Source organism: Pinus tabuliformis, chromosome 5_1 (assembly GCF_031772625.1).
Source record: "Pinus tabuliformis cultivar Carrire ecotype Pingquan chromosome 5_1, CPIR1, whole genome shotgun sequence".
NCBI lineage: Eukaryota > Viridiplantae > Streptophyta > Pinopsida > Pinales > Pinaceae > Pinus > Pinus tabuliformis.
In genome coordinates, this window is record NC_142305.1 from 700,916,806 (window position 1) to 700,936,692 (window position 19,887).

Genomic DNA, 19,887 nt, shown 5'->3' on the forward strand with positions numbered 1-19,887 from the left:
CCTGTCCTTGCTGATATACAGCCAGACTTGGTCTCCAACATGAAAAGTATGCTCCATCCGATGCTTATCATGCCTAGCCTTGTACTTGGCCTGGCTCTTTCCCAGTTGTTCCTGTACTGCCTGGTGGATCTCCTGGATCTGTTCAATGAACCTAGTTGCCCTGTCCACATCACTGTGTCCATCAACCATGGTATCTTTACCAAAGACAAAATCCAAGGGAGACCTTGGTATGAAACCAAAGCAGGTCTCAAAAGGAGATCTCTGGGTAGAAGAGTGTTTGGCTCTATTGTAAGCATGCTGCACATAACACAAGTGTTCATCCCGAAGCTTAGGGTGTTTGCTGCAATATCCTCTCCGTAACTGGATCACTGTCCTGTTAACCACTTTTGTCTGGCCATCTATTTGTGGATGAAAAGCTATTCTTTTCTTTAATTTGGTGTCCATTAGTTCCCACAGACTGGACCAAAACTTTCCCAGAAATCGAGTGTCTCGATCAGATATAATAGAAGTGGGTAATCCAAAATGAACCCATACATGTTCAAAGAATAATTTTGCAGTTTGTTCAGCTGTAATCGGTTTACTACAGGGTATCAAAATACACATTTTGTTGAACCTATCCACAACAACCTATAGGTAATCATGATCTTTCCTAGATTTAGGTAGTCCTCCCATGAAATCCATGGAAATGCTTTCCCAAGGGTGAGAAGGAACTGGCAAGGGAGTGTATAAGTCTAGTTTTCTATTGCTGGGCTTGCTTTTAGCACACCACTTTACATATCTAGAAACTGTCTCACTCATTCTTGGGAAATAGCAGAACCTTTGCAGTTGTGCAACTGTTTTACTTACCCCAACGTGACCTGATATCAAAGAAGTGTGTGCCTCCCTAATTATCTTTGCTCTCTTAGTTTGTGGAATGCAGAGTTTCCCACAATGATGTAAGAGTCGGTCCTTCACATGATAGTCTAATTCTTTTACTCTTTTGCCTTGACTCAAAGTTGCATATACATCTTTAAAGTCTATGTCCTGAACATACTGTTCTATGTAGCTTTCATGCAGCACAGAATTATGCTTAAGTATGGTAGATGCATTTATAATGGGTCTAGATAACATGTCTGCAACCTTGTTATGTATGCCCTTTTTATATCTGATCACTAAATGAAACTGTTGTAGAAAACCCATCCATCTGTAATGTCTTGATTGTTGCAACTTAGTTTGGGAGTGTAGGTATTGAAGTGGCTGATGATCAGTATGTATTACTGTTTCTTTTCCCATTAAGTAATGTTTCCACTTTTTCACACTCTGAACTAATGCATACAATTCCTTATCATATGTAGGATAGTTGACTACTGCAGGATTAAAAGTCTATGAATGATAACATATGGGTTTACCGTGTTGTGTCAACACTGCTCCCATGGCATAGTCACTGGCATCAGTTTGGATCTCAAATGGTCTTTGTAGATCTGGCAGTGCTAGTACAGGTGTTGTACTAATTTTTTCTTTCAAGGTGTTGAAGGCTTTCTGCTGTTTTCCGCCCCACTGAAACACCTTGTTCAATCCTATCAAAGCATGTAAGGGAGCTGCAATTGAGGAAAAATTTGAAATGAACTTCCTCCAATACTGTGTTGCTCCTAAGAAGCTTCTCACTTCTGTAGCAGACTTGTGTTTAGTCTAGTTTACACCTGACTGCCACTTTAGAGGGATTTATTTTCAATTCACCTCCCCCTACTATATGACCCAAATAATTTAGAGAGGTTTTACCAAATTCACATTTGGAGAGTTTAACATAAAAAATTTCTCTTTTCACAACATCTAATGTCTGCTTAACATGCTTTAAATGTTCTTCCCACGTTTTACTAGAAATCAGAATATCATCCAGATACACAATAACAAAATCATCAAGAAAAGGTCTGAGTACATCATTCATTAATCTCATGAAAGTAGCAGGGGCATTGGTCAAGCCAAAAGGCATAACCAGCCATTCATATAATCCCTGCTTTGTTTTGAAAGCATTCTTCCATGCATCTTGCTCTGCAACTCTAACCTGATGTGTTATAGACATTTTTGTGCCTTACAGCATTGAGCATGAAATGTCCATAATCCAATGGATCCAAAGTCCCTAAAAGAGTTGTTCCTACCCCTAAAAGAACAAGGTCAACCAATGACAGCTTCTCCCAGAAGTTCTCCACCAAAAACCACTCAGAAACAGTCAATTCAGGATCAATTCAGATGCTCTACTAGCTGCCTGCGTTGCAATGCACCCCAGTACACTAGCTAGGTGCGTTGCAACGCACCTAAATGCACTACTAGGGTGCGCTGAGCGGGAAATGACAAATGGCAAGCTCATTCAACGAGGTGGAAAGACCATGGAAGCTTCCAGAATCTTCTCCAGTGACACTTGCCTCAATGAATCCGACTAGTGATGAGTAAGAGGCTCTCAACCTCCAAGTGGAAGCAAGAACTGACAGAGAGAAGCCACAAGTCAAAAAATAAGCTGACTCATCCTCTCTGCTTACATCTATATATGGGTCTCTCACCCAGAGATCTAGGAGGCTGGAATTTTGTACTTTGCAGAGAATTGTTGTTGGTTTGAGATTGAGATTAGTACATTGGGTGATTTATGCTTTGTTGGAGGAGAGGAAGGGATTCCTTTGCTGGGAGGTAGATGCTGGATCGGAACTCACTTGGTTGTATCTCCTCCTGGACTTTCTTATTCTATCAATAAACTATTTGAGTTTCTCTTACATGCTGTGTATCAATGATGTTTTGTTATATTTGCATGTTTAGCTTAATCTGATCTTGAGCTTTTTATGAATGTATATTTGTATCTTCGTGTAGTTTCTCTCTCTTGTGATCTTGCAGGAATTCGATGAAGTTGGGCCGGTAAGGGAGCTGGGAGCTGGGATCCACTGAAGAGAGGAGTGATTGGATCAACAAACTAGCGAAAGACACAGGTTACTTACATCCTTCCTCCTCATTTACATTTCATAAAGAAGAATACTCAATTAGTTTTCCTTGTTTGTTGCTAAGGCACTATCACACCTTAGAGTGGGATAGGGGCGTTCTGAATAGATACATTTCCCAACAACATGATGGTATCCACTATGCAAATCAAGCTTGGTGAAATAAACAGCTTCCTTTAGTTGATCTAAAAGATCATCTATGTGAGGAAGGGGACAACGATTTTTTATCGTTATCTTGTTCAGTGCTCGATAATCAATGCACATTCTCCATGAGCCATCCTTCTTTCTCACCAAAACGATTGGTGAACCACATGGTGATGCGCTAGGCCTGATGAACCCTTTCTAGAGCAACTCCTGCACCTGCTTCTTGATTTCAGCATTCTCTAAAGCAGATAACCTATACATCCCAATGTTAGGCAAAGGAACATCTTGCTACAAAATAATATCATGTACTATTCCCTTTTTGGGTGGCAAACCTTGAGGTTCTTGAAACAAGACATCATACTATGAAACAGTCTTTTCTATATCAGCTTGCTGATCAGAATTACAGCCCTCAAACACATTGGTTTTATCAGTTTTCTTTTCCTTTACAACCATTAGTAAGAACTGTTTGCAGGAATTTATCATTCTTTTCACCTGTCCTGAGTTTATGAGAATATAATTATTCTTGAGCTTATGAGCTCTTACAAAGTATTTGATTCCATCTTTAACAAGTAGATACCTGTTCTCGACTTTATAGAAAATAGCCTTTCTATCATACAAGTAAGGAATTCCTAAAACAATTCCACATTTATTCAAAGGAATTACTTCTAACTTAACCTCATCTACAAATGCTGACCCAAAAGAAAACTTGAGTTTGCACTATCTAGTCACTTGTAGTTGTGCTTCATCATTTAACCATCCTAATGGGTATGGCTTCTTATGAGGTGTAGTTGCTAATCCCAATTTCTTTACAATTGCTTCAGAAATCAGATTTACTTGTGAGCCACTATCAAACAAAGTATCAATCTTTTGATTTTTGGAAACAACTCGAATATGGAAAAGCTCATGTCTTTTTCTCTCATGTTCTTCATCAATAACAGATTGAGCAGAATTACTAGTACATGCTTCAGAATTCTTACTTTTTATAACTGTGGCTGCAATGATTGTTTCATCTCCCGAGTCTGACCCCAAATCTTTCTGAATAGCTGCAACATTCTTCTTCTTCTTGCCCTCGAACTTCTTAGGCCTCAGCTCTAGATGCAGAATCCAACAATCCTCATCATCATGCCCCTCCTTTTTACACTGAGTGCATGAAGCTTTGCCTTTCTGTGCAGTGTTAGCCTTCCTTTCTTTCCACTTCTGCTTTCTTTCCTCCTTGCTCTTGCTTACAGTGGGTTGGGATGGTCCCCGAACTTCTGGATTTCTGTTCTTTCCTCTAGCTTTTAGATGAGTGGCTTGTATAGATACCTCATCTATACTAGTGGGATTAAACATGGGGATGGTATGCCTCATGTAGCTGTGTAGACCACCAATGTACTTCAAAAGAGTTTCTGGTGAGTCTAATCAAATATCCAACATCAATGCTCTCTTTCTAAACTCTTGAGTATACCCTTGTACACTTTGCCCTTTCAACTGCCGAAGAGTTTGCAAACTTATCATGGCTTGTTGCATGTAGGCCAATGGATAGAACCACTTTTTGATTGTAGTAACAAATTCACTCCATACAGAGATGGTCTTACCATGCTCCCTCATATCAGCTTGGGTTCTGCCTTCCCACCAAACCAAGGCAGTGATCCCTAGGCGAAGGCTTCTCAGCTGAATCTTGATCTTGTCTAAGTCTATATTTTGTACTCTGGAATACACATCAATTTGTCTAATCCAATTCTCCAACTTTTCAGCAATTAGCTCTCCATCATATAAAGGCAAATCAAATTTAACATCTAACTTAATCAAAGATGCCTTCTTATTATGCACAGGGCTACTAGGAGGTGTAGGGAAGCTTTCTTCTATCCCCTTTCCTTTGGAGTGCTCATGGGAATGAGATTCGTCTTCTTCTTTGTCTTGCTTAGAGCCGGATGAATCTTCACCCTTATGCTTTCTAAAGTCCCTATGCATTTCTTCTACCATAGACTTTATAGCTAGGAAACTTTCTATGAATTGAGGGTCTGGCCCTATAGAACCTTCCTCTGACATTGTCTTCCGAGAATAGACTCTCCCAATTTCCGGATTAGTTTCCACCAACTCTCCTTCTCCTAATTTGAGCTTTGATCTAGTGAGCATTCACAACTAAACCAACACAAGCTTTCCTAACCTTACAACCTAGAGCTCTGACACCACTTGATCTAATAATCACCCTATGAGTGACCTCAGCTAAATATTTATTAAACAAAACGTATTACAGACCCATGTGCTGGTGTGTGTGTTCTGTGTTATTGAAACAACAGATCGATCAGATTGCCAATACACAGAAAATAAATGGAAAGATAGAAGAGAAATATAGTAAGCAACACAAAGATAGAAGCAGTTTTTAATAAGGAGTTCACCCTATTCTCCAGGGATACGTCTCTGGTCCAGCTTCAGTAGTGGCGTTGTTTTATTATGTCTTTCAACAGAGAAATTACAATACAGGGACTCAATGTGAGTTCTCCTGAAGCATATTTTGCTTGGTAGGGTGGTTCTTGGATTCCCCAAGCCACTCGGAGTTCACAGACTCTTGTTCTTCCTACCAGCTCTGTGACCCTTGGTCTACAGTGGAAAGAGCCAGCTATGATGCTCAATCCAGATAGATTCCTCTATGGGAAGGCTTGATTCTTCAAGCTCTCTAGTGCTCGATGCTACCTATGGTCAGCTCGGCCCTCTGTCTCCTCTGCTTGGCTTTACTACTCCCTGTGTTCAGTCCTCCTCTCAAGGTTTACTGTTCACTGTCTCTCTTGGTCGCTTGGACTCTTCTCTATTCCTCATCCCTCAATCTCTATTCAACTGTCTCTGTTCATGACTTTAGCCATTCGATCTCCATGCCTGTTCGCTTCCTCTCCCGCCTGCGTTGATTCGCCTATCACCTGCTTGCTTGGAGTTCCCTGTTCAGCGTCAGCATGAATGCTCGAGAAGTAGCCACGTGTCTCCATCGGAACAGTGCCAGCCTGTTCGTCGATTTGTTTCTTCGGTTATGTCATGGATATGTTCTTCCTCCATCGTGGCAGTCAACGGATTCCAAATCCCCTTAAATCATGCTTAATTCCCTGTCGATTCCGCTTCTGTCTATCGGGCGCAATCTCAGCCGTCTGATCTGGGTTCCTCCAGATCCAACGTCATACGCACATCGAGCACGGTTGACTTGCTCGATCCATAACGTACGATCACGGTGGTTTTTCTCTCACCTCCGCTACCACGCGTTGATCACTGAGTGAGATCGCTCCGCTCTCCTCCAAAACCTCTTACCGCTCAAGGGCGCCCCGATCAGTACCGCCAGTTTCTAGGTCGTGGGTCTCACCTTTGTACGTTGGCACTTTTCGTTTCTCTACCCACGGTTCTCCGTCTCCCAACGTGACCAAGGGCTTAAGGCCCCTCCATTTTGGCCCTATTTGCCCAGCGATGCATGATTAGTGCTACGCGCTAATCGTGCATCGAAAATCAGCTCCTTTTCCTATTCCGCGGCTCCCAGGGGCTTCATCGACCTCCTGCACAGTCTCCATGGACCTCGGTCAGCGCGCTTTGACCGAGGTACTCGTCGTTCCACGTCGGCTGCCATGGCCACTGGTTCAGGATGTTTTCGATTGTTGTTTTGCATTCTTCAAGGATTTGTTTCGTCCCGATACAGTTAGGATTCTTTGACAGTTGTTTATGGATCCGATTTGGATCACTAGTTGATATCTATCTCGTCATGTTGTTCCTTGTACCATTCTATGGGTACCTACATCCACAACCTTTGTTTTTAAACCAAAAGATCTAATTGTAACAATAAACTCAACACCTCTTGCCTCTTGATTGCATACTCATTGCAATGATTTCCAAACAAATATTCAAATAGTAACTAATCTCCAAAAAACATGTCATTAAATCTTTTCTCTTCCCCTCTCTGAACTAAAGTTTCTTTTTGCAGGTGTGTTCCCATGGTTTCATCCTCTTCAAGGTGACTTCCTTAATGCCATTCAAGGGGTAACTCTATTTCCTCCCTTGTCATAACTGAATCTTGGTTTTGTTCTCCATCTTTCACATGGTTACTAAGTACCAGGGTCATTCCTAGAAATTCCTTACGGGTCACTTCTCGTTTTATGTCTTCAGGGAATAGATATATTTCTCCCTACTTCCTCTGAGAAGCTTCCTTATCTTTCCTTGAGGATTTCCACCATTGACTATCTATACTAGGAATTCTTCGAGTGATTCATTACTGCTTATCTCCTCTTACATTAAGATAAAATTAACCAAATCTAAAAAAAAAAATACTTTCTAGCCTCACCACATGCCTTTGTCATCAATTCCTCTAGTTGCTTTGCTTGTTGATTCCTCATGATATTTCTACTTGATGTCTCAACACCCTCATCTATCTACAACTCCCTCCACTACTCTGGACTTTGCATCTAATCCATGGGACTCTCATGCAGTCTCTCATTACCCTCTTCTTTGAGGATGTCACCTCCCACTAGTTCACAAGTATGAATTGCTCCAACCTTAAGCTCAACTACTCTAAGCTCTTCCTTTCTTACTGAAGCATCCAAAAGTGCTTCAACTACTTCTCTGGCCTCTTGGGGATCTTCTTCTTTAAACTCTTTTGTTTGAAAAATAACTTGAGTCTCCTCCTCAGGTTCCATCTTTTCCTCTGGTGTTCTCATTCTAACAACATCTTTACTAAATTAAGCCTCTCTTTCAACTCATCCATCTCTTTATCAAATTCCTTTTTGATTGATTTCTTCTTCATGCTATTTCTCTTGGCATTCTTTTCTCCTCTATTGTGGCTTCTCTTTGAACCCTGATTATGGCCATTAATAGTTATCTACTTTCCTCCCTTATTATGAACTCCCACTTTCCCACTATGAGCTAGAAACAAGCCCCTGTAACAATTCTTCTCCATGGCTTGTTACTTGAACACCTCACCTGCTTCTCCTCATTGTGGGCTATTGGTATTCCCTTGGTTCCCTCCTCTGGAACCTCTTGAGCACTCTTTAATCCTCTCAAGTTGTTTTCCCTCTACTCATTTCTCGAGAACTCCTTTGGTTCTCTCCTCTTGAGGACTTCCTCTTTACCCTTACACTTAAACTACAACTAGGTTATCTTCTTCTATGTAGCCTTCCTTGATGCAAGGGTTCTTTGTCACTTCTTTGTGGACTTTTCCTGTTCTCTATAGATCTTGTTGTTGTAATTATACCATCCGCGTATGCTACCTACAAGTACTACCTTGCTTTGACAAAACCAAACGAAAAAAAAAAAAGACCAATTAACTATTGGGTTTCTCCATCTGCTAAAATCTCAACCTCTCCTCTAGATTTGTTCTTGACTAGAGTCTCTTCCCCCTCTTCCAACTCGGCTTCTTGTTGGAAATTCTCTTCTCTGCACTATTCTAAAATTCTTAAGTGTCTGGAACTCTTTTGTTTGTATCTATCCTTCCTTTATGAAATTCGCCTTCCTTCTTATTATTATGCTCTCTTATCCTCGAATAGTTTCCTTCAACCTCCTTTATCTCTTTCTATTTACACTTCTATGGCCTGGTTCCTATGTTCTACTCCAATACTTCACTAGCTTTGAGTTTAACACTTCCTTTCTACAACTAGAAACAATCTCCCTTTAAACTTTTATGCCTGAGAACTTTTGTGGGCTCTAATTTTCCCTAGCTAGCTATGGAAGCATGGTCTCTTTCTTTACCAACTAAAGCTCAATATAACATAACCCATTATATAAAGTTATGAAGTTGAACCCCTTTTCTTATATAAACAACGTAACTTGAAATTATTTTTGGGGTCACACACAAAGCCGGGGGTCAGGACTTAATTATGCTCCAAGAAATACATAATCTTTTGACTATGCTAACATGTAGTTAGGGTCGACTGTCTGACTACAACCGTATTGACCGATCCACACAGGTCAGGTCGAGGCTGTCTAAAATTTCTCTCGCCAGTGGAGCCAAGGGCCCAACTTTTCCAAGGTTAGAGGTAGGGCGTTGGGGAAAATTTAGACTTCTAACTTTCGTTGGGCCTGATCAATCGAGGATCCCAACTACTCTTTCTTTTTCTTTTCGATGCGCGATTATTCCTTGCTCTAATTTCTAACAAGTTGCAACGCCTCTTCCTCCTTTGGATATTCTTTACTTAAACAACTAAGTCCCTTTGTCTTCTCACACCACTCGTTAGTCTTTCGATGGTATATCTCTCCAGGTGATCTCATCACTCTGCAGATGGACCAAAACATACAATATGCATACATCCGAGTTGAGTTAACATGAAGGTGCTCATTTCACTTACATAGGTATTCATATTCCCAATGAAGAATATCCACGGTGGTGTGCCTCATTCATCGGGCACAATACTCTCATTAAACGTAGATCTCAAACACAAATGTAACTAATCAATTAAGAACATAAATATGTTATCTACTCATAGGAATATGCCACTCTTCATCTATTTTAGACATTAACTTAAATGCATAGAACACATTCAACTGACTTCACACTAGAACAACCATTACCCACTCATTTAATTCATTGATGAGAATAATGCATTGAAATTGTACAAAACATCGTCTTTCCTAAACAATAAGTAAATACATATCCAAATCAAAACAAAATATTAAAAAGGGCTAGTCTACATATACAAATATTCATAGGTATCTCGCTCCTCCTGAACAGTGCTTTAGACTTTCATTGTTTATCTTCCAGCTACTTTGTACGCAAAATTTCTCTCATCAAATCAAACTAGATCAGACCCAAACTCCTAAACTCTATGTACAATGCTTTTATAAACTCTGGGGGGCTAGGAAATATCCTCACAAACAAACAAAAACTAGTTGTGTCAAAAACTACCTAACACCTCATCTAGACACTTGTTACAATTTACACAACCCACTTAGCCATAAGACCAACTCACAAAAATATCTCAAGAGCCCAACAATTATTGATTCCTCTAGAACAAGGACACTTGTCTCTACATTAAAATTACCCATTTCTACTTTTATACAAATTTACATTTTAAGGAAATTAAATTTCCTTTAGAAATCCCATGACACCCTTTAGGTCCCTTTAGTTCTAACCAACAACATTTCCTAGGGTTGATGCTCTTGCATCATCCAACTAATGGGAATTCTTTCTAAAGGATAGATTTACATAAATATTTTCCCCTATTTTTTCTAAAATAATTTCATAAAAACATGTTTTTGTCCTCACATAAAGTTAGATTTTTTACTTCATTTATAACCATTCCACTCATTGCTACCGCATATTGTCTAGCTTATTTAATGAAAAGATTATTTTGACATGAGGATGTGTTGTCTAGCTTATTGAATGAAATGATTATCTTAACCTGAAGATGTGGTGATTTTTCAAATTGTAAAATTGTTAGGTCTATTTGATCTACCTACCACCATGCACCTCAAGTAGAGACCTCAACTTCTCCATAATAAAACCAGATTAAAAACCAAACCCTAAAAAACTAATTACATTTTTCTTTATTTCTAATTAAATTTATCCATTTACAAAATTATATAAATATTAAAATAAATATTAATAGAAAATATTAATTAAAAATAATATATTTAACACTAAACTATTTATATTTATATAAATAATAACATTTCACAATTAATGTATTTACTAATTTAAACTTATTAAATATTTTTAACATACATTCCACTTTTATTATAAATTAATATAAATTATGTTTTATAATTTTTTTAAAATTTCCAATATTATATTTTTAATTCAGACTTATCTAAACTTTCACATAATGGTTTCGATTCTATTCACATAAAAAACATGTAGATTTAAACATAACAATTATACTATCTACTTTATTTGTATTGAATAAATTATTTTTATTAAATTATAATTATATATATAAATATTTTATTAAGTTTGCTGGTAGTCACCTCACATGAAATGGGTCTAGTCGGACCAAGTTTCTACACAAATAAATTCCTACCACTACCACAATAACTCCTAAGTTTATCACCCTACCCCAGAAGAACACATGAGCTTGGCATTAAGAAGGCAGTGACCATAAACCTTTATGACTTACATGACTTAACATTTCATAGAGTATCTAAATAAACTACCTATCAAACATATATATAATATTAAAAACGTTCAGTTTATCTATTGTGTAATTTTATGGTTTTATTTATTTTAAAATGAAAAATCTTTTCTAAAAATTATATACATATAAAAATATAAATGTAACAAAATTAATTTTAAAATTATATCAATATAATCTATATCTTTTTCCTATATAATAATTAATTTATATTTTTAATATTAATCACAAAAGCAAACCTACGGAGAAAAATTACAATTTAGCTCATGCATTAAATGAGTTGCAATCTTATTTTATCCAAACTTTTCCAATCTTCAGAGATTAGTTTTGGTTGGGAAGACGGGTGGTTTTGTAAGATTTTGGAAAGTTAGGTTTTTTTTTAACTAAAGAAATTTTGTGTGGAGTATCTTTTAGAAATACATAGGTTTGTTGGGATTAGACCACATGATTTGAAAGACTAAAAACTATCTAATCGTTGGATCACATTCTCAGGTCTAAAAAGTTAATTTTCTACCTTCAACACAAATGTGACTTTCCTGTCAGAACGTCCCATTACAGAAGAGGCACTCGGCCACCAATATAATTTGTAAAATGAAAGTCAGCGATCTCGTGAGACTTGTCTTTATACTCGAGAAAATGTAAGTAAACCTGTTAATCGCGAAGAATTAACTCCTTAAGGTTGTGCCGTACTGTCTAAGAAAACTTTAACAGGTGGAAGAAGATCATATTTGAAGAAACTTACAATTCAAAACGAAGAGCTATATGGGGTCAAAAGGAATTGGGTCACCAATAGGCATATTCAGGATAACTGAAAGTGTATTCAAATCTGACGTTCATGTGTACCCCGGCGGCAAAAATTTTGTATCATATTCAAATCCATATATCTGAAGTTGGTTCATTCCAAGTGAAGCTGGGTTTATGGAAAGGGGCAACATTATAGGTGGTAAGAGGGGTCTTAGACAATCAATCTTTACACCAGAAGCAGCCCGACAACACAGCGCAATGCGACAGGAGGATCCCACCTAAAACTAACAAGAATGAATATCCATCTTGATAATCAATGTGTTCTGAAAATCTATTTACAAAAGTAAATTTAGAAGACTGAAAGTGATCACATAATCTTAATAAAATAGGGAACATTCGATGATTGTAATTCTGTTGGGTTATATTTCCCAATTAAGAGTTGTAAACCACGAGCACAAACAACTTCAAACAGGAAAAATAACCGATAGATTGCAATGAACAAATTACCATTTCCAAAGCAACATTGTTTGTGAGTGAAAATCATAGACGTGCCACAATATGGGTGGGATTACTGTAAATCTAATCCAAACACCAAAATTCTAGAAGCACCAGTTGGTCATAGGATTTTTTTTTTTCATATTACTTGTATCTTCCTACACTACTGACATATGAGTGATACCTGTGCCAATAGTGACATCTCCACAGATTTGAATACAATGGGACTACTACAAGTAGATTTCAAACACCAAAAGTCATTCCAAATAGCAAAACTCCAAAAACCAGAGTTGGTGATGAGACTTGCTTTCATATTGCTTCCTTTTGGTGTCTTTGTTAAAACCAAAACATTCTCATATAATAAGTTTCAGTTTCACTATTTATATAGCAGAAGTTAAATCAATGAAAATAAGGATTTCCATTTTAATGATGGAGACTAGGAGTTTTTCATTATTGAACCAGGTTTAGTTCCCATGTAAATCGACTTTAAGTCTACCCTCTCGAGTGATGGAATGTGAAGTTACGACCAAAAAAACTGATAGTACCATAAGTATTATTGTAAGTGATATAGATATAAAAACATCAAAAACCGCGCTATCTCTTTGTTTTATAGGTAAAGCTTAATGAACCTAGCAACTTGAAAACATGTTTCCTCTTACAAAATCACAAATTCAAATGCAAAATATAAAGTATATAAACTTCCATTCACACCCACTCCCAATATAACGGTTATCAATTGAAACGTAAATAAATTTGATAATTTGAGATTAACAATGAAGGCAAAATCCATGAAGTTTGCAACATAGACAAAATAGCTCTTACCTGAAAAATATGATGAGACCAAGTACGAAACTTAAAATAACAGGTTTTTTTTGCGATCCATAAAAATGCTCACAATAAACGCGTTCTCAATGTTGTCCTCACAAAGAACTTTCGCAGATTTTCGGCACCATCGACAATTTTCGTTGGCTTGCTATACTCCAAATAATAGGTATCATAAAGCGGGTGTGCCGTGGAGGTTAACATGGTCACTTTCCCTTCCATCTCGTGGCCCTAAAAAGCAACCAGCAACGTTGTCAATTTGAGAGGATCCAATGCTCTCGTACCAAATATATCACGCAAGGCTAAATTACTAACATAGAGGCTGTAAGAAATTCTTCCAGTTACAATAATTTATAAGTCAACGCTCCACATTGTTGTGGAATGCTCTGTTTGGAGGTGAAAAGTTAATAATTATTTGCATAGGGAACAAAAAAATGTCTAGGATCTTTGAGAGTACTCTACATCATGTTGGGGTTCAAGGGTAGTCCTGTGTAGTTACATCATTTTGGAAATTTAGTTACCGAATGTGTGATATTATAGAATAAAACAAAGATTTTTGTGGTATTAAATTTATAAAAAAATATGAATAAATTATTTTCGTAAGAGATAGAACAAAATTATGTTAAAAAAATGATATTATTTTATTTGTAATGTGGTTTCTGAAAAATTTTAATGGGTTATATTTTTGCAAATAAAGTAATTAGGTGTATGTACAATTATGTAGAATAAAGAATTTATCATAAGCAAGGGAGTTGGATCGCATCGCTTCAAGAAACCAACGGAGGTGGTAACAGAGGCTAAGAATACAAAAAAATCGGAAACTGTCAGACCTCAAGGATAGGAAGAGAATCATGAGGAAGCTAGTAAGGAAAAGAGGACAGAGGTTAGTAGGCCGAAAATGGCTCCTATGAGTACATCAGGGGTCTGTAAACCCATGTCGACCACTATTCCTCGAGGCATTTAAGTGACCCAGCGCTGCAGGTACACAAAGACCACATGTCGGAGTATGCTATTATCTGTAAATTTATGGGGATTTGGTCAACGGAGATGGCTTTGCAAGCATGAATAAGAAACCACTGGAAACCAAAGGGGGAAATTGACCTTCACCTTAGGTCCAAGGGCTTCTTTAAGGTAGTGTTCACAAGCTTAGAGGATAAAGATAGAGTGTTCAAGGGAGGACCCTATTTTTACGCTTCTGTAGGCCTTTATATGGGACCATGGGTAATGAACTTTGTCACAGAACGAGAAACTTTCACCTCGGTGCCGGTATGGATAAGACTCTATTCCTTTCCTTTATATTATTGGCTACGAAAGTCTCTAGAGGCTATCGGCAACAAGCTAGGGCATTTTATAAAGATCTCAAATGCTACTCTAAGAGGCAAATACACTTCCTTCGCCCGGATATGTGTTGAAATGGACTTATCTGGGGCACTTTCAGATGCAATCATTTTAAAAGTGTATGACGAGGAATGGGTGCAGGGGGTGGACTATAAGCACGTCCCATTTAGGTGCCGTAAGTGCCATGAGCACGGGCACCTATATAGGGACTGCCCATTGAACAAGCTGGAGAGCAATACGAAAGCCACTACAGGCAAGGATCCCGAAGCTTTTACTAAGGTTGGGGGTAATGGGAAAGGAGGCAAGTGGTACCAAAAGAAAATTAATGAAGACGAACAACTGAGTCACAATAGTTTCAAGATCTTAGAAGAAGAATTCAAAAACAACGAGACAAAATAGGGATCAGAGAATATTCCCATTGAGAAGGAAAGTGATACTAATATGGAAGATATACCAGAAAACAACAAACAAAAGGATGATATGCCAAGCATTATGGAGCTTAGTAGGGACCACGAGATGACCCCTAGTGAGGCTGGAACGGAAGACCATGAACTACAGTAGATTCTAGAGAGGGAGAATTTAGATCTAGAAAAGTTTCTAGATCCGGGAATCACCAAAGGGGTAGACTCTCTGCCAAAAGAGGAGTTTGACAGTGTTCAACAGCTCTTCCTCTAGAGATCACAAACAAAGTGTTCTAGAGTCAAAAGAAACCATGATAGCCAGGAGAATATGGGAGTGAAAACGATGGAGGATACACTGATGCATTCTTCCAAGAACCCTGGTAGGAAAAGAGGAAGAAAAACACAGAATGAGTTGTTGACCGGATGTGGGAAACTTATGATTAACTCAGGTAAGATGAGGGATCTTACTAATTACTCCTTTGCAAACCTTTCTTAATGAAGCTTACAACCTGGAACATTAGGGGTCTAGGGAGTAAAAGGAAACAAAGAACTCTTAGCAGTAGAATGAAAGAAGAAAAATCAGATATGGTCTTTATTCAGGAAACAAAATGTTCGATGGACAAGCTCAAAGAGATACACAGCAAATGGTTAATCAAGTATGAGTATCTAGAGGTTAAAGCGGATAACTCGGCAGGTTGGACTTTTACTCTATGGGATCCTCAAAAACTTGGAATCATGGATGATGAAGCTTCTAGGAACTATCTATCGCTGGTGATTCAACCTTTGGGTGATAAGGAGATCTACATGATCACTAACGTCTACGATCCTCAAAAACTAGAAGACAAACTTAAGCTTCTCACCTCCCTTGAGAAGCTGAGAGAGAGATATCCTGATTGCCCTGGATTTTGGTTGGGGATTTCAATATCACAAGATCTCTTATAGAGAAAAAAGGTGGTACCAAAAAGCTAGGCAGAGATTCCATTGCCTTCCAGAACTTCATGGATAACATGGGGCTAGTGGACACCGAAACAGTAAATGGAACTTTTACTTGCAATAATAAGAGGGGAGGGGCTTCTCAAGTTGCCTCTAAACTAGATAGATTCATAATCTCAGAGGACCTCTTTCTCAAAGGCCTTGATATGTCAGCTTCAATCCTTCCCTTCAGAGGCTCGGACCACTGGCCTGTCTAGCTTGAAGCTACTTTCATGGGTACACTGAGGAATAGACCTTTTAGGTTTGAAAATGTCTGGCACTCTCAACCTGACCTCACCAACGATATTAACAAATGGTGGGTGGAAGATATGCCCATTCAAGGCACTAAAATGTTCATGTTGCAACAGAGACTTAAAGACATCAAATCTAGGCTTAAAGAATGGAACGAAAAAGAGTTTGGTAATATTTTTAAAGCCAAAAGAGAAGGTGAGTAGAAACTCCAAGAGATTAATCAGATCATCATCTCAAAAGGTTTTACTGAGGAATGGAAAATTCAGGCTGACTCTCTTCAGAACGAATGGGATGATCGGTGCATGAAAGAGGAGATTTTCTAGAGACAAAAATCAAGGGTGCAATGGATTAGAGAAGGAGAAGGAAACACAAAGTTTTTTCATAGATCAACCTTGGATTGTAGATCTCATAATAGAATTTTAGAACTTAAAGATTCTCAAGGGAAAGAGCTCGTCTCTCACAAAGAAATGGAATTTGTCCCAGTTCAACACTTCCTTAGCATAGCAGAGGATCCTCTCCTCGACAGATCTCGATTCATTAACAAATTCACCAAGTTCATTCCTAAACTTCTAACCAGGGTGGACAACCACAATCTTAACAAGCCAGTGTCTGAAGAGGAGTTTAGTGAAGTTATCAATGAGATGCAAAATGGGAAATCTCCTGGCCCTGATGGCTTCAATGTGGACTTCTTCAAAGCTTGTCGGAAAATAGTCAAACAAGATATCCTTGATGTTGTGGAAGACTCTAGAAGATCTAAAACTGTTTTGAAAGCTCTTAATGCCTCTTTCATAGCTTTGATTCCAAAGCAGGAAAAAGCTATGACACCGAACAAATTCAAACCCATAGCCTTATGTAATGTGGTGTAAAAAATTATTTCCAAAGTGATCGCTAACAGACTCAAGCCTCTTCTTCCTGCTCTCATCTCAGAGGAGCAAACTGGATTTGTGGAAGGAAGACAGATTCTCAACAACATCATACAAGCTCATGAGGTGGTACACTCTCTTAAGAGCAATAAGCAAGCTGGTATGATCATGCAGCTTGACCTAGCGAAAGCATATGATAAGCTAAGTTGGTCTTACATCAGGGCAGTGCTAAGAGCTTATGGCTTCGACCACAACTGGATAAGATGGGTTATGGCCCTTGTATCCACGACCAACTTCTCCATTCTGCTTAACAACTCTCCCTCTAGAACCTTTATGCCTTCTAGGGGTCTTAGACAAGGGGATCTACTCTCCCCCTTCCTCTTTGTTCTCATGATGGAAGGGCTAGGCAGAGCGATCAAAATGGAAAATTCTGAAGGAAGAATCCAGGGTTTGAAACTTACTCCGGATGGTGCTGCTTCTACTCATCAACAATTTGTTGATGACACAATGCTGCAGGGCATTCCTACGGTCAAGGAAGCCAAAGCTTTCAAAGAAATCCTGAACGACTTTGCATTGGCCGCTGGTACAGAGGTAAGCCTTGACAAATCAAAGGTGTTCTTTTTTAACATTGACATTGCTATTCAAAGGAACCTCACCAGAATTCTTGGGTTTCAAAGGGATCAGTTACCTTCCAAGTACCTTGGAATGCCTCTTACTGACAAACCTTTGAGCAAGGAAGTGTGGGAGCCGGTAATTAATAAACTTCAGGAAAAAGTCAGGAAATGGACTTGCAGGTCTTTGAATTTCATGGGGCGTCTTGTGCTTACTAAGGTTGTCCTGCAGGCTATACCCATTTTCATGTTTTCAGCTCTTCCTGCTCCTAAAGGAGTTATGCAACAAATCAAAAGTATTCAATGAGATTTTCTTTGGGGAAAGGGGAAGAGAAAAAGAAGTGGGCTTTGGTAGCTTGGGACAAGCTCTGCAAACCTAAGGTCCATGGTGGTTTGGGGCTTCATGACCCTAAAATTCTCAGCAGAGTTTTAGGAGTGAAACTTTGGTGGAGGTGGCTCAAGGAATCGACCACCCCTTGGGCCAAGCTTTGGAAGCAGAAATATGCAAATAATTGGCAGGAGAGGGATCATATTAAAATGTCAGGGCTCATCAAGGGCTCCCACATTTAGAACCTTGCTTGGGAGAATAGAGGCATTGTCCAGAAGCATAGTTTCTAGGAGATCCGAGCTGGGAACCTTACAGGGTTTTGGGAGGATAATTGGCAGCAGGAACCAAATTTGTTTAGGGAAGAACTAACCGCTCTCAAAAATGACACTGACAACAAAGGTTTACTTATGGTAAGTGACTTTTGGGATCAGGTAAGGAACAATGGTAAATGGAGAATGTGGAAGGATCTTGGTTATAGTGAAGAGAGTCCTTTGAAGGCCCAGGCGGATTCTCTTGCTCTTGACTTGGAGCAAAGGAATATTTTGGTGTCATCCTCATCTGACCAAATAAGATGGGGTCGAAACACCAAAGGCACCTTCAACCTCAAAGTAGCTAAACGCATGGCCTTAGGTTTCGATTATCCAAACCTTAATCAGGTTTGGAATGACCTTTGGTAGAACTCGTAATGGATGAAAATTAAGTTGTTTATGTGGTTGGTTCACCAAAAGAAAGTTCTCACATGGGAGAATATTCTGAAATGGGGCTTTGCTGACCCATCCAAATTCCATCTATGTGGCTTACAGGAGGAGATGATGGAACATTTACTAAACCTCTGCCCTTTCACCTCTACCTTGTGGGATTGGGCAGCCTCAGCCTTCAGGAAAACTGACAGGGACAGACTCAGCATCACCAACGCTTTAAAGAATTGGAGGAAAGACTTCTCGGGTAATGAAATCATTAACAAGGCTTGGACTCTAGTTCCAAGATTTGCTATCTTGGATGTCTAGAAAGAACGCAATGGCAGGATTTTCAAGAACAAAACAGGCTCGACCCAGAACATCATTGTCCAAATTTTACGACAACTCAAAGATACATCAGCGTCCCTTATGTGGAAAATTCTTGAGGACCCTCCTTCGCCCCAGGATGCTCGCATACTGCTGCAGTTGGGTCTCCATTCTCTGGTTCCCCAAGGCACTGTCAAGGGTGTGCACAAAACAACTGCTGGTAAAGATATCTGGCAGCCTCCTCCCCATGGCTTTTTGAAAATCAATATAGACGAGGCCTCTAAGGGCAACTCAAGGATGGTTGGATTTGGTGGTGTCATAAGAGATGTGCAAGGGCGCATAAAGGATATCTTTCATAGTCATTTGGGGACTGCCACTAATAACATGGTGGAGCTCATGGCCTTAGAACATTGCTTGAAAATCCTGATGGAGTCAAATTTACACAACGCCATCATTGAAGCTGACTCTGAATTGGTCATTAATGCGGCCAAGAAAATGTCTAATGGAATGGCACCTGGAAAAGTGTTGAAACATTGCAGGCTCTTGCAAGTATTTCAACGTATTCATTCCCACTTGTGAACCCTAAGAACCGTTAGCTTCGTTCATATGTGAAGAAAAGCCAATATGTTAGTTGATCGTTTGGCAAATGAAGGAGTGCTATGTAAGGAAATCTATATTCGGTACGAATGTGATTCTATACCCTCTGGTAAATTGCGTGATGATTGTCAACGACAGGCAGCGAAAGGCATGGCGTACTTCCAGACCATGAATAATGAGCAGGAGGAAGACAATGGTCTCTCTGGACCAGGGGTTTAATTTTGTTTTTGTGTGTAAGGTTTTGGGTTTTCTTGACCCTGTCGTTTCTTTACCATCAACGGGTC

At 39.0% G+C, this 19,887-nt stretch overlaps 1 long non-coding RNA gene across 2 annotated transcripts in view; it reads right to left on the bottom strand.

The window, feature by feature from the left end:
• Window positions 1-19,887, bottom strand: part of LOC149166867 (uncharacterized) — a 197,460-nt gene that overhangs the window by 72,921 nt on the left and 104,652 nt on the right. For both annotated transcript variants that reach the window (XR_016260503.1, XR_016260504.1), the window contains exon 2: window positions 13,238-13,468. This is a non-coding gene — a long non-coding RNA (uncharacterized LOC149166867). The remainder of the gene's footprint in view (window positions 1-13,237; window positions 13,469-19,887) is intronic.